Source organism: Chiloscyllium plagiosum, unplaced genomic scaffold, assembly GCF_037043375.1.
Source record: "Chiloscyllium plagiosum isolate Xiang-an unplaced genomic scaffold, Cpla_swu_hap1 HiC_scaffold_9, whole genome shotgun sequence".
Lineage (NCBI taxonomy): Eukaryota > Metazoa > Chordata > Chondrichthyes > Orectolobiformes > Hemiscylliidae > Chiloscyllium > Chiloscyllium plagiosum.
In genome coordinates this window covers 49,506,053-49,520,635 of record NW_028270147.1, presented here as the reverse complement: position 1 = coordinate 49,520,635, position 14,583 = coordinate 49,506,053, and positions in this window count along the sequence as shown.

Sequence of the window (14,583 nt, the reverse complement as noted above, 5' to 3'; positions counted from 1 at the left end):
AAAGACTGCCTTGCTGATCTTTGAGGGGCCCTATTCTCTCCCTAGTTACTCTTTTGTCCTTAATGTATTTATAAAAACCCTTTGGATTCTTCTTAATTCTTTTTGCCAAAGCTATCTCATGTCCCCTTTTTGCCCTCTTGATTTCCCTCTTAAGTATACTCCTACTGCCTTTATACTCTTCTAAGAATTCACTCGATCTATCCTGTCTATACCTGACATATGCTTCCTTCTTTATCTTAATTAAACTCTTAATATCTTTAGTTGTCCAGCATTCCCTGCACCTACGGGCCTTTCTTTTCACCCTACCATGAATATAATTTCTCTGGACTCTTGCTATCTCGTTTCTGAAGGCTTCACATTTTCCAGCCGTCCCTTTACCTGCGAACATCTGCCCCCAATCAGCTTTTGAAAGTTCTTGCCTAATACCGTCAAAATTGATTTGGAGCTGCCAGTGTTGGACTGGGGTGTACAAAGTTAAAACATCACACAACACCAGGTTATAGTCCAACAGGATTATTTGAAAGCACTAGCTTTCTGAGCGATGCTCCTTCATCACACAACCACCTGATGAAGGAGCAGCACTCCAAAGACTAGTGCTTCCAAATAAACCTGTTGGAATTAACCTGGTGTTGTGTGATTTTTAACACCATCAAAATTAGCCTTTCTCCAATTTAGAACTTCAACTTTTCAATCTATCCTTTTCCATCACTATTTTAAAACTAATAGGATTATGGTCGCTGGCCCCAAAGTGCTCCCCCAGTGACACCTCAGTCAACTGCCCTGCCTTATTTCCCAAGAGAAGGTCAGGTTTTGCACCGTCTCTAGTAGAATCAGAAAATTTTCTTGTACACACTTAAAAATTCCTCTCCACTTAAGCCCCTAGCTTTAAGGCAGTCCCAGTCTATGTTTGGAAAATTAAAATCCCCTACCATAACCACCCTATTATTCTTACAGATAACTGATATCGCCTTACAAATTTGTTTCTCAATTTACCACTGACTGTTAGGGGTCTACAATACAATCCCTTTCTTATTTTTCAATTCCACCCAAATAACTTCCCTGGATGTATTTCTGGGAATCCTCCCTAAGTATAGCTGTAATGCTATCCCTTAACAAAAACACCATTCCCCCTTCTTTCGCCTCCCTTTCTGTCCTTCCTGTAGCATTTGTATCCTGGAACATTAAGCTGCCAGTCCTGTCCATCCCTGAGCCACGTTTCTGTAATTGCTATGATATCCCAGTCCCATGTTCCTCACCATGCCCTGAGTTCATCTGCCTTCCTTGTTAGGCCTCTTGCATTGAAATAAATGTAGTTTAATTTATCAGTCCTACCTTGTTCTCTGCTTTGTCCCTGCCTGCCCTAACTGTTTGACTGTTTGAAATTGGCTAGCTGAAAGAAGGCAGAGGGTGGTGGTTAATGGGAAATGTTCATCTTGGCATTCAGTTACCAGTGATGTACCACGTTGAAAGATGGTTTAGTAAATTTGTGGATGACACTAAGCTCAGTGGAGTTGTGGACAGTGCCGAATGATGTTGCAGGTTACAGAGGGACATAGATACACTGCAGAGCTGGGCTGAAAGGTGGCAAATGGAGTTTAATGCAGAAAAGTGTGAGGTGATTCACTTTGGAAGGAGCAACAGGAATGAAAAGTACTGGGCTAATAGTAAGATTCTTGATAGTGTAGATGAGCAGAGAGATCTTGATGTTCATGTCCATAGATCCCTGAAAGTTGCCACCCAGGTTAATAGGGTTGTTTAGAAGGCATATGGTGTGTTAGCTTTTATTGGTAGAGGAATTCAGTTTCGGAGCCACGAGGTCATGTTGCAGCTGTTTTAATCTCTGGAACGGCTGTACTTGGAGTATTGCATACAGTTCTGATCACTGCATTATAGGAAGGATGTGGAAGCTTTGGAAAGAGTTCAGAGGCAATTTACTAGGATGTTGCCTGGTATGGAGAGAAGGTCTTATAATGAAAGGCTGATGGACTTGAGGCTGTTTTCATTAGAGAGAAGAAGGTTGAGAGGTGACTTAATTGAGACATAAGATAATCAGAGGGTTAGATTGGGTGGACAATGAGAGCCTTTTTCCTTGAATGGCGATGGCTAGCACGAGGGGACTTAGCTTTAAATTGAGAGGTGATAGATAAAGGACAGATTTGAGAGTGGTGGTTTCTTTACTCATAGAGTAGTAGGGATATGGAACATACTGCCTGCAACAGTAGTAGACTCGCCAACTTTACAGGCATTTACATGGTTATTGGATAGACATTTGGATGTAAATGAATAATGTAAGATAGATAGGCTTCGGATTGGTTCCTCAGGTCGGCACAACATTGAAGGCTGAAGGGCCTCTATGTGGCTGTAATGTTCTATGTTCTATCTTCTTCCACTAGCACACACAGACTAGGGTTGAACTGGCTTTTAATCTTTGATATTCTTGAAAGAAGAAGATGGGAAAATGTCTCTTGCGCAGACTGTTGTAATTTCTCCCATCATGGTCACAGTCTGAGATGACTTCTGGGAGTTTTAAGTTCATTTTATCATGCATTTCCCTCTTTTAAGTCCACCAATTTCAAGCTTCCTTGACACCTCATTATCTTTCTCTCCAAACAGCCAATAAATTTACATTTGGCTGCATGCCCTTTGTTGAAAACAAAAAGTTCAATGTATCTATGTGATCCTAGGTTACAATCTGTCATCATGACACTGGTTACTCACTACTTCCCCACCTGCTGCATACAAATACTAGTGTGGGAAGTAGGGCCTAGGTTCCTCGCCATTTCCTCCTTCATGTGCTGCTCTTGGTGTTGCCCCAGCCTCCATTTTGTAGTAAGGCAGAGTCCCCATAACCTCTCACTGTTTTACATTTCTCTTTCTGTATCGAACTCTGTCACGTTTTCGTATCAATGTAAAAACCCCAGTTGAAGTATTGATGCAATGATGATAAGTACTCAACATTATTTCTCACAAGCAGTTTTCACAACAAATTATATTTATGCTATTTTACATATTGAAGTGTTTATTAATTTTTAGGTACTATAGAAAAAAGAAGTGTGGATGAAAGAAACTATTTAAGCACCAAGCCTCATTTTGAAATTTGTATAAATTGGATTCAAATGGAGACCATCAACTTAAAAAATGAATGTGCTGCATATTAGAATACTTCATTAAATCCCCATTGCTGAGTGGGAAATGCAATTTATTTTTTACTCAAAGTTGTTTTTCTGTGCCCCAAAGGTATTATCATAACCATTCTGGTTTAGAATGTGCAAGCTTGTCAGAACTAAATAAACACTAGTTTGTGTTTAGTGGAGAATTGTTGATGTGCATGATGCTCAAAATGATAATTTTGCCTTTGATTGCTTCAAGTATCATTACAGATAATTGCAAATTGTGCTTTGTTTTTAACAATCAGAAGCAATGAGATTTTCTTTTGTGGGGCAGGGGTAGGTCGTAACACATAAAATTCTGCATTTATAAAGTTCTAATTTAGCTGCTGATCAATTTCACTAAAATGACATAGAACTAAAACACATTTCACCTCCAGTATTGCCACTCATCTATGCACAAACATTCATAAGCATTAACGTATGAAATGATAGGGAAAACAGTTAGGGATTCTAATTAATAGGTCATCGAGAATCAATTGATGCTCGTTCATCTCACCAGGGAAGACGCACAAAAACACACCCTGGTTTGGGTGTCCAAAGTGCAGTCATTAGACACATTGGTTTCTGAGCCCTGGTATTCTGGCCTCAAGACGACATGGTCCTACATCCATATATTGTTAGAACATAGAACATAGAAACGTACAGCATAGAACAGGCTCGTAGGCCAATGATGTTGTGCCGAGGTTTAATCCTAATGTAAAACATAATAACTTACTGTGGTTCTGTTCGCCGAGCTGGAAGTTTTTGTTGCAAACGTTTCGTCCCATGTCTAGGTGACATCCTCTGTGCTTGGGAGCTTCCTGTGAAGAGCTTCTGTGTGTTTCCTCCGGCATTTATAGTGGCCTGTCCCTGCCGCTTCCGGTTGTCAGTTTCAGCTGTCCGATGTAGTGGCCAGTATATTGGGTCCAGGTCGATGTGTTTGTTGATGGAGTTTGTGGATGAGTGCCATGCTTCTAGGAATTCCCTGGCTGTTCTTTGTTTGGCTTGCCCTATAATGGTAGTGTTGTCCCAGTCGAATTCATGTTGCTTGTCGTCTGCGTGTGTGGCTACTAAGGATAGCTGGTCGTGTCGTTTCGTGGCTAGTTGATGTTCGTGGATGCGGATCGTTAGCTGTCTTCCTGTTTGTCCTATATAGTGTTTTGTGCAGTCCTTGCATGGGATTTTGTACACTACATTAGTTTTGCTCATGCTGGGTATCGGGTCCTTCGTTCTGGTGAGTTGTTATCTGAGTGTGGCTGTTGGTTTGTGTGCTGTTATATGTCCTAGTGGTCGCAGTAGTCTGGCTGTCAGTTCAGAGATGTTCTTGATGTTATGGTAGTGTGGCTAGTCCTTAACTTAACTCACGCACCCCACAACTCACTGCTATCTATGTTCTGTCTTACTAGTTTGTCCTAATTTAATTTTATTGGCATAGAGGTTTGGAAAGAATTAATGCCCATGTTTCATTGGTAGACATATCAGAAAACCTGCATTTATTAAAATCAAGATGTAGGCAATAATTTAAAAATACATTTTGAGCTAAACATATGGCCATTGGTCTTCTACCACAGTTATGGAGATAATGCATAAAGACAAAACACTAGACACTTATAAAACCATAGGATCCCTCCAGTGCAGAAAGAGGCCAATTCAACCAGTTGAGTCTGCATTGATGCTCCAGTGCAGTCAACAGTTATGACTGTGCTATGATTTGTTACATTTAGTTTTAGCAGTGGTTTTATTATATCATATAATCTTGACCACTTAGGAGGAGACCATCATAATCAAAGTCAGGACGCCACTTTCTGTGGATAACTTTAATTATAACATCCATGAAAGATACAAAGCAAATTATCCTAAATATCCTGGGAGATTTGGGGCAGACTTATCAGGTCCGAGCAACAATGGCTGTGGTGAGATTTGTGGCTGAACTAACCAATGAGGCCTATCTTGCTCCAAGTTTTAGTCTTTTGTTGAATAGCGAGGCAAGTTTATCACTAGGTAGTGATGAGTTGCCAATTAAGGATAAATATGGTTTATTAAATGCCTCATTAACAGTACAACTCATCTCATTAATATTCAGTTTCCTATCCACAAACAAGCTAGACATTGAGAGATCTTCACATGGAAATCAGAGCAGGTACCTTGTGACTTTGCTCCAAAGGAATGCCATGATGGATACTGGGCACCACCATCTCAGCTCATAGTCTATGGTCACCAGCCACAGGCACCACACATCCAAGACATTGGCATCCGACTTATGCCATTCTCTAAGAACACTCAAAGCATACCTGTGGTGCACTTGCAGATGTTTCTGCACTTCAGTGCTGCACTTCAGGCTACAACTATCATTCTAATGATTCAGCAATGACAGTGTGCACTCAGGGACGTGCACCAGCTTATGGACTGGATCAGGCTGCGTCACTCAGCTCTTTGCTCACTGTCCCAGCATTCTCTCACCCTGAGCCTACCTGGTTTGTCCCTGTATTGCTTTGCCTTGCCTTTCCCTTTTGCACATTGCCCTCACAGCCACGTTTTCAAAACTTACATTACTTCTGTTTTGCCTTATCATTTAACGCAGACACAAAACCAGGAAGCGTATCATCTTTGCCAGCGGGCCTCAATCAATAGCCTTTGGTCAGGGGTTCCTGACATGATAAGTCAAGGACAACCTCCAATACCAGTCCAGGGGCTTGGACATGGTCAGTCAGCCGCTCAGGGCAGTCAGAGTCAAGATCCTTTCCACATTAGGGTTGAGGTAGAGAATGTGAGCAGGCCACCACCCACCTTGACACTTTCTACCCTACTGGGAGCTGATTACCTCCTGGAATGAGAGGCAAGCAGGTACTGACAGAGATGGAAATGAGTGGCACAGCTAGTTCTATTGGAGGAGGTGGGGAGGTATCCCAAGTGAGTGTGTAGGCAGCAAAGAGGGCATGCAGGGTTCGTGTTGTGGAGGGTTATGGTGGATTAGATTGAGTGAGGAAGACATTACAAGCAATACTAAAGGTGGTAATAGCAGAGATAGAGTGAATGCTGAGGAGATAAGAGCCCATGGTATTAGAGACATGGATAGAAGATTGCCTGACTGGTAGAGAGCAGGGTGTGGAGATAAAATGGTCTTTCTCAGGATGGCAACCGGTGACTAGTGGTGTTCGGCAAGAGTGAGTGTTGGGATCACAACTTTTCACTTTATACATTAATAATCTGCATGAGAGAACTGACGGCATTCTGGCTAAGGTTGCAGATGATACAAAGATAGGTGGAGGGACAGGTAGTATTGAGGATGTAGGGAGGCTGCAGGAGGATTTAGATAGGTTAGGAGAGTGGGCAAAGTAGTGACAGATGGAATACAACGTGAGAAAGTGTGAGGTCATGCATGTAAGAATAGAGGCATAGACTATTTTCTAAATGGGGAAAAAATTCAGAAATCTGAAGTGCAGAAGAATTTGGAGTCCTAGTCCAAGCTTCTCTTAAGATTAACTTGTAGGTTGAGTCAATAGGTCAGAAGGCAAATGCAGTGTTGGCATTTATTTCGAAAGGACTATAATATAAAAGCAGTGGTGTACTTCTGAGGATTTATAAGACTCTGGTCAGACCACATTTAGAATATTGTGAGCAATTTTGGACTCCATATCTCAGGAAGAGTGTACTGGCCTTGGAGCAAGTCCAGAGGAGGTACCCGTGAATGATCCCAGAAATGAAAGTCTTAACATGCGAGGAACATTTGAGGATTCTGGGTTTATACTCGATGCAGTTTAGAAGGATGGGGGTGGATCTAATTGAAACACACAGACTACTGAACGGCTTGGATGGAGTAGATGTTGGGAAGATATTTCCACCAGCAGGAAAGACTAGAATCCGAGGCACAGACCTTTTAGAATGGAGATGAGGAGAAATTTCTTCAACCAGGAGTGATGTATCTATGGAATTCATTGCCTCAGAAAGCTGGGAGTGCAGGTCATTGAGCACATTTAAGACAAAGATAGACAAGTTCTTGATTGTTAAGGTGATCAAAGGTTATGGGGAGAAAGCAAGAGAATGGAGTTGAGAAACTCATCAGCCATGATTGAATGGCAGAGCAGACTCGATGGTCCAAATGGCCTCATTTCAGCTCCTATATCTTATGAAGTGTAAGGTATTGGAGAAAAGATGGTCTCACTTAAGCTGGCAATATATTGAAAGATATTGACTTTCTCCTTTGGTGCTGGATATTCCTCTAAACAGCTGAGACTGCTTTAACCCGATGACAACTTTGGACCAGGCTGGCATGGTCTGGCCTCATGGCCTCTACTGCTGGTCTTGGGAAAAAGGAGGTCCTGCCTCTGCACCAGCCAGGACAGTAGGACCTCCAGATCCCTGTCTGTAAAGCGAGGCAAACGTTTGCACTATCAGCATGTCCAGGGCAAAATCAGGAACTGTGGATAATGTTTGCAGTCTGCACAATGGTCTCTTAAAGATGAAATGTTTCAAGGGATGTTTGTTTTTCATGGGATATCCAGTGAATGGTGAGTTGAATGGTACATGGTAAGGTGAGAATAGAATCAGATATGGTGGATGGCATACGGCATGGTGGTAGCTAATGAGATGAGTCTGTTAAGATATAGCAAGAAAGCTCGCAAGGTCTCGCAGAAAAAAATCTAAACAAAATTCCAATGCAACTCACACATTGTCAAAAAATGTAGGATGTAGCCTAAAGAGAATGATGTGGATGGTAGAAGGGATCTCACACCACTGGGAAAACATGCTCATTTTGAAAGCTTTTCCCTTTAGTCTGAAAATGAATTTTCTTTTTTTGGTTGTTGAACTGCTTTAGAAGTTGATAAGATGCATTTCAGCATCAGGTTATGCAAACTAAAGTTTGCAACTGTAACTGCCTAAACATAAGTTTACAATTTTGAGAGATAACAATGTGTAGAACTAGCCATCAAAATCTGAAAGTTTTCAGCATCCATGACTTTAAATATGCTGCAGTCTAATGAGGCAGTCCCTTATAGGTTAACATTGTGGATCCTATATCTGACTTAGAATGAGCTTGGAAAGACGATTTCATTTTTGTTTCTGCGGGTATCACAAGCTAGGTCATGCGGTTATTGTTCTTCATGAATGCCATTGAAAAGGTTGTGGGGTTGAAGGTGTTTACAGAAATAGGAAAGGGTGAGTAGCTGGAAGGATTTGAAAACAAGGACAGCATTTTAACATCAAGGGGCTGCTTGACCAGGAGCCAACATTGGTCAGCAAATAGAAAGGTGATCCAAGAAGTGACTTGTGAGTTAAGACACAAGCAACAGAGCTTTTGACAACCTCAAATCTACAAAAGATCAAATGTGGGCATGAATATGAGGTCAGAGGTTCATTTAAATGAGGAAAGCTTTCCTGCTTATGTTCATACTTAAATCATCTATTTGTGCTCCTTCCACAAAATGGTCTTGAACTTCATCAAAACTTGAAAGAATGTTTAAGTTAAGCTCCAAAGCAAAGTGCAAGACATATGCCCATACAAAACTTTTCCCTCACCCTTTTAACAGTTGTGTAAGGGGTCAGCAGTAGTGGGATGTACCAGAATGTACAAAGGTCATGAAGTTACAGCAAAAGCCACAGGGACCAAACGTCATTAGCATGTGTGAATTCCAACTGTTAAGTTAATTTGAAAGAGCTTCAGAACTTGTATAGACTTGCAGCAGGGATGAATTATGAGTGGTTCACTCTTCCGAACAACAGTAGTTATTTGGCATAACTGGAGGGATAATTAATAATGACCTCCACTATCTGTTTAATTGCCGTCTGTTGACTGATTGGCCAAATTCATAAACAATAAAGCCTTGGAAAATATGGGAGGTATAATTTGTTCCTGGAAGTATTTGGAACCCTGCACTGAGAAAACAAAGATATGCATGATCAATACTAAGCTAATTATCTAACAGGACAGCATACTTATCCAATTTGTGTTTAATTTGACCTGTATTCCGAAAAATATTTTACATTATGGAATACATGATTTAGACGTTGAAATATATGTTTTGCCAAAGAAATTTGTATGTAAATTTCTGATACTACCATGAAGGAAAGAATTTCCACTGCAATATACATATATGTTTGCATCAACAATTAATGTGATGGTAATGTGAGGTGGAGCCTTCTAGGTCTGCCTTTGAGAAGGGCAGGCAGAGGAACTTAATTGAAGCAAAAATTCAGTTTTCCAAAGGCAGGAAAATCCTTTGCTACTACATTCTCAGAACCTTCAGATGGGTCAGTGTTCCTGACACTATGGAACGGCAGGGTGTCAGTGGGGGAGCACTTTCGGGCAAGTGATCATAATTCTATTAGTTTTAAGATAGTTATGGAAAAGGATAGAACTGATCAAAAAGTTAAAGTTCTAAATTGGAGTAAGGCCAATTTTGACAGCATTAGTCAGGAACTTTCAAAAGTCGATTGGGGACGGCTGTTGACAGTAAAGAAATGGTTGGGAAGCAGGAGGTTTTTAAAAATGAGATAATGAGTTCAGAAACAGTATGTTTTCTTCAGACACTACCATACAGAATTAAACTGCTTTAGTGATTATATATGTAAAGTATATTTTTGAAATTTAAAAAAAAGTATGTTCCTGTTAGTGTGAAGGGCAAGGCTGGTGCTTCTTGAGCTGCTAATTGAATTGAGAAACAGCAAAGCTATAAAAACCGTAGTTGGAACTATGTTGAGGCCTCCAAACGGTAGTCAGGAGCTAGGGTGCAAGGTACACCAAGAGATAGAAAGAGGCATATCGCATACACACACAGACTCTCACATGCACACACACACATACACTCTCTCCCCCTCTCCCACACATACACTCTCTCACCCTCACATGCACGCACACACACACACTCTCTCCCCCTCTCCCACACATACACTCTCTCACCCTCACATGCACGCACACACACACAAATCTATGGGATGAATTTGCATTTGCAGAATTGTATTTGCAGATACATTCAAAAAGCACTCAATCAGTAGGCAGTCAGTCCACGTGACATTTTATAAATTCCTACTTTGGAAACAGAACCAGTCTGACTCAAGATTGGAATACATACAGATTCTAATCTCACACCTTTAATGCATTGTCTGAGCTGAGGTGTCCTTTTTTTTATAAAACCTTGTTATCTCAGGAATGTGATTTGAAAGAAGTTCTGAGATTTACATATTAATGAATCGAAACCTGCAACCCATTCTAAATGATGAAGGACTAAACAGCAGTGTCAGTTTGTTCGATATATCACATCAGTTGTATGACACTATGATCTTTTGCGATAAATTCTGTGTTCTATGACCCTGCTCCACTAGCGACCTGACAAAGGTCCTAAAGCTTGTACTATTGGACTATAATTTTTAACTATATGTAGGAAAGGCAAAGTTACAGTGATCGTGGGGAATTTCATGGACTGAGAAAATCAGGTTGGCAGTGGATTGCAAGAAAACAAATTTGTGGAATGTATACGAGATGGCTTTTTGGAGCATTAGGGAAACAAGCAACACTGGATTTTGTGTTGTGCAATGAGGGAGACTTGATAAGGGAACTTAAGGTGAAGGAACCATTAGGTGGCAGTGATCACAATATGATTGAATTTACTCTGCAATTTGAGAGGGAGAAGATAGAATCAGAATAAAGGCAGTATGGAGGCATGAGGGAAGAGCTGGATAGAATTGACTGGGAGAGGAGCCTAGCAGGAAGGACAGTGGAACACTAATGACAGGGATTCTGGGAGTGACTCAGGACATACAGCAAGATTCGTCCTGAGGAAAATGAAGCATGACACAGAAAGGATGAGGCAACCATGCGTGACAAGGGAAGTCAGGGATAGCACTAAAGCAAAGGAGAAAGCATATAATGTGGCAAAGGGCAGTGGAAAACCAGAGGATAGGGGAGCCTACAAAGACTAACAGAGAGCAACATAAAAAGAAATAAGGAGGGAGAAGATTAAATAGGAGGGTAAGATTGCCAATAATATAAAGGAAGAGTATAAGTGTTTCTTTAGATATACAAAGGGCAAAAGAGAGGCAAAAGTGGATATTGGGCTGCTGGAAAATGACGCTGGATAGTAATGGGGAACAAGGAAATGGCTGAGGAACTGAATAATTGATTTGCGTCAGTCTTCATGGTGGAAGACGTGAGTAATATCCCAAAAATTCAAGAGACTGAGGGGGCAGAGCTGAATATGGTAGATATCACCAAGGCGAAGGTACTGGAAAACTGAATGGTCTGAAGGTGGATAAATCACCTGGACCAAATGGACTACACCCCAGAGTTCTAAGGGAGATAGCTGAAGAGAAAGTGGAGGCGTTAGTAGTGATCTTTCATGAATCACTAGAGGGTCCCAGAGGACTGGAAAATTACTAGTGTGACACCCCTGTTTAAAAGGGAGTCAGGCTAAAGATGGAAAATTTCAGACTAATTAACCTAATCTCGGTCATGGGTAGGATCCTGGAATCCATTATGAAGGATGAGTTTTCTAAATACTTGAAAGTATACGGTGAAATTAGGCAAAGTCAACATGGTTTCAACAAGGAGAGGTCATGCCTGACAAATTTGCTAGAATTCTTTGACGAAGTAATGTGGGCTTTTGCCCGAAACGTCGATTTTGCCTGTCTTCGGATGCTGCCTGAATTGCTGTGCTCTTCCAGCACCACTGATCCAGAATCTGGTTTCCAGCATCTGCAGTCATTGTTTTTACCTCGAAGTAATGTGCCTGTTAGACTAAGGAGAGCCAATGGATGTTATCTACTTGGACAAGAAAGACTTTGACAAGGTGCCACACAGGATGTTACTGAGTAAGATAAGGGCCCATCATCGACTATGGTGATGTCATCAGCAAACTTGTAAATGGCATTAGTCTGGTATTTGGCGATGCAGTCATAGGTATACAGTGAGTACAGTAGGGGGCTGAGTACGCACCCCTTGGGGGCTCCAGTGTTGTGTGTTAGTGAGGATGAAATATTATCCCCAATATTCACTGATTGTGGCCTGGGGGTCAGAAGACTGAGGATCCAGTTGCAGAGAGTGGGGCTTAGTCCGAGATCACTAAGTTTAGTAATTAGTCTCGAGGGGATAATAGTGTTGAAGGCTGAACTTTAGTCAATGAGTAGGATTCTTACATAGCTGTTCTTGGTGTCAAGATGTTCGAGGGAGGAGTGAAGGGCAAGTGATATGGCATCTGACATGAATCTGTTGGTTCGATGGGCAAATTGGAGTGGGTCAAGAGTAGTGAGGAGGCTGGAGTTGATTAATGCCATGACCAGCCTTTCAAACCACTTCATGATCACCGAAGTTAGGGACACTGGGCAGTAGTCATTGAGACATGCTGCATGAGCCGCCTTAGGCACAGGGATGATGTTAGATCTCTTGAAACAGGCAGGGACAGTGGCCTGCTGCAGGGAGAGGTTGAAGATGTCCGAGACCTCTGCCAGTTGATCTGCACATGCTCTGAGTGCACGGCCTGGTACTCTGTCTAGTCCCGTCGCTTTCCTTGGATTCACACGATGGAAAACTGATCTGACCTCTGATGCAATGACTGTTAGGATACGTTCGTCAGGACTCGTTGGAATAGGTGTTACCTCTCCGCCAAAATTCTGCTCAAAGTGAGCATAGAAGGTGTTGACACGATCTGGGAGGAATGTGTCATTGTCTGCTATCTTGCTCTGTCTCTTTTTAGAACCTGTGATGTCATTCAGTCCTTTCCATAGTCGCTGGGTGTCTGTCTGGGTCTCTAGTTTGGATCGGTATTGGTCCTTGGCTGTCTTAATGGCTCTGCGAAAGTCATACTTGGTTTACTTTTATTTGAGTAGGTCTCCTGATCTGAAGGCCTCACGCCTGGATTTTAGCATGTTCTGTATGTCCTGATTCATCCAGGATTTCCTGTTGGGGAACAACCGGATTGACTTCCTCGGTATACAGTCCTCCACACACTGATAAAGTCTGTGATGGTAGTGGTGTACTCGTCCAAGGTACCTGCGGACTGTTTGAACATGGCCCAATCAGCTGGTTCCAGACAGCACCTGAGTTGATCCTCTGCCTCCTCCGACCAGCACTGGACCTGTATCCGCGAGGGGGTCTCCTGCTTGAGCTTTTGCCTGTAATCCGGGAGAAGAAACACAGCATTGTGGTCGGAGTTCCCAAATGAGGGTGGGGGATGGAGTGGCAGGCATCCTTCACAGTGGTGTAGCAGTGGTCTAAAATGTTCGGGCCCCTAGTGGGCCAGGTAATGTTCTGGTGGTACTTGGGCAACACTTTCCTTAGATTTGGATGTGAATATAGGAGGTGTGGTGAGTAAGTTTGCGGATGACATCAAAATTGGTGGTGTAGTGGACAGTAAATGTTATTTCAGAATACAACGGGACCTTGATCAGATGGGCTAATGGGTGAAGGAGTGTTAGTTGGAGATAAATTTAGATTAATGTCAAGTGTTGTATTTTGGTAAGGCAAATCAAGACAGGACTTATACAGTTAATGGTCGGGCCCAAGGATTGTTGACAAGATACCGAGAGATGCAGGTTCATTGTTCCTTGAAAGTGGAGTTGCAGGTACTTCAACGTGACCTTCAGGAGCGTCAAAAATTGCGAGCAGCTCCTGAAGGTCTTCAAGGAGAAGGAAGAGGAACCTCTGTTCTCCATCTTGTCGGCGGTCCCGTTGTGTGTGCTTCCTGCACAGAGGAGTCGGGTTGTTACAATCCATATGTACAACCCTCACGTCCCAGCAGCGGATGTCCTGACCTTCCTGAGAAGATATGTCCAGGTCGAGGGAGAAAGCACCGATGTGGTCGATCCTTTCGGGATCTGGACCAGCAAATGACAGGTCAGGGTAACCCTGAGAGTTGATGCCAGTGGGAACATCCTTCACCCACCCTCCAGCTTTGCCATCGGAAGAAGCAGAGGTTACCGAAAGTGTGCCGAACCTGTGGGAGGTCAGGCCACATGGATTCTAAGGTGACCTTCTGTCTAAACTGCAAGCAGGAAGGCCACCCGACCAAGGAATGTAAGGAGGCCAAGAACTGTAATCCGTGCAGAGAGGCAGGCCACATTAGATTAGATTAGATTACTTACAGTGTGGAAACAGGCCCTTCGGCCCAACAAGTCCACACCGACCCGCCGAAGCGCAACCCACCCAGACCCCTTCCCCCACATTTACCCCATTCACCTAACACTACGGGCAATTTAACTTGGCCAATTCACGTAACTTGCACATTTTTAGACTGTGGGAGGAAACTGGAGAACCCGGAGGAAACCCACGCAGACACGGGGAGAACGTGCAAACTCCACACAGAGAGTCGCCTGAGGCGGGAATTGAACCCGGGTCTCTGGCGCTGTGAGGCAGCAGTGCTAACCACTGTGCCACCGTGCCGCCCACATGTATAAGGCCTGCCCAAGACGAGGAGCCGCCACCTATGCACAGATGGACGGAGGT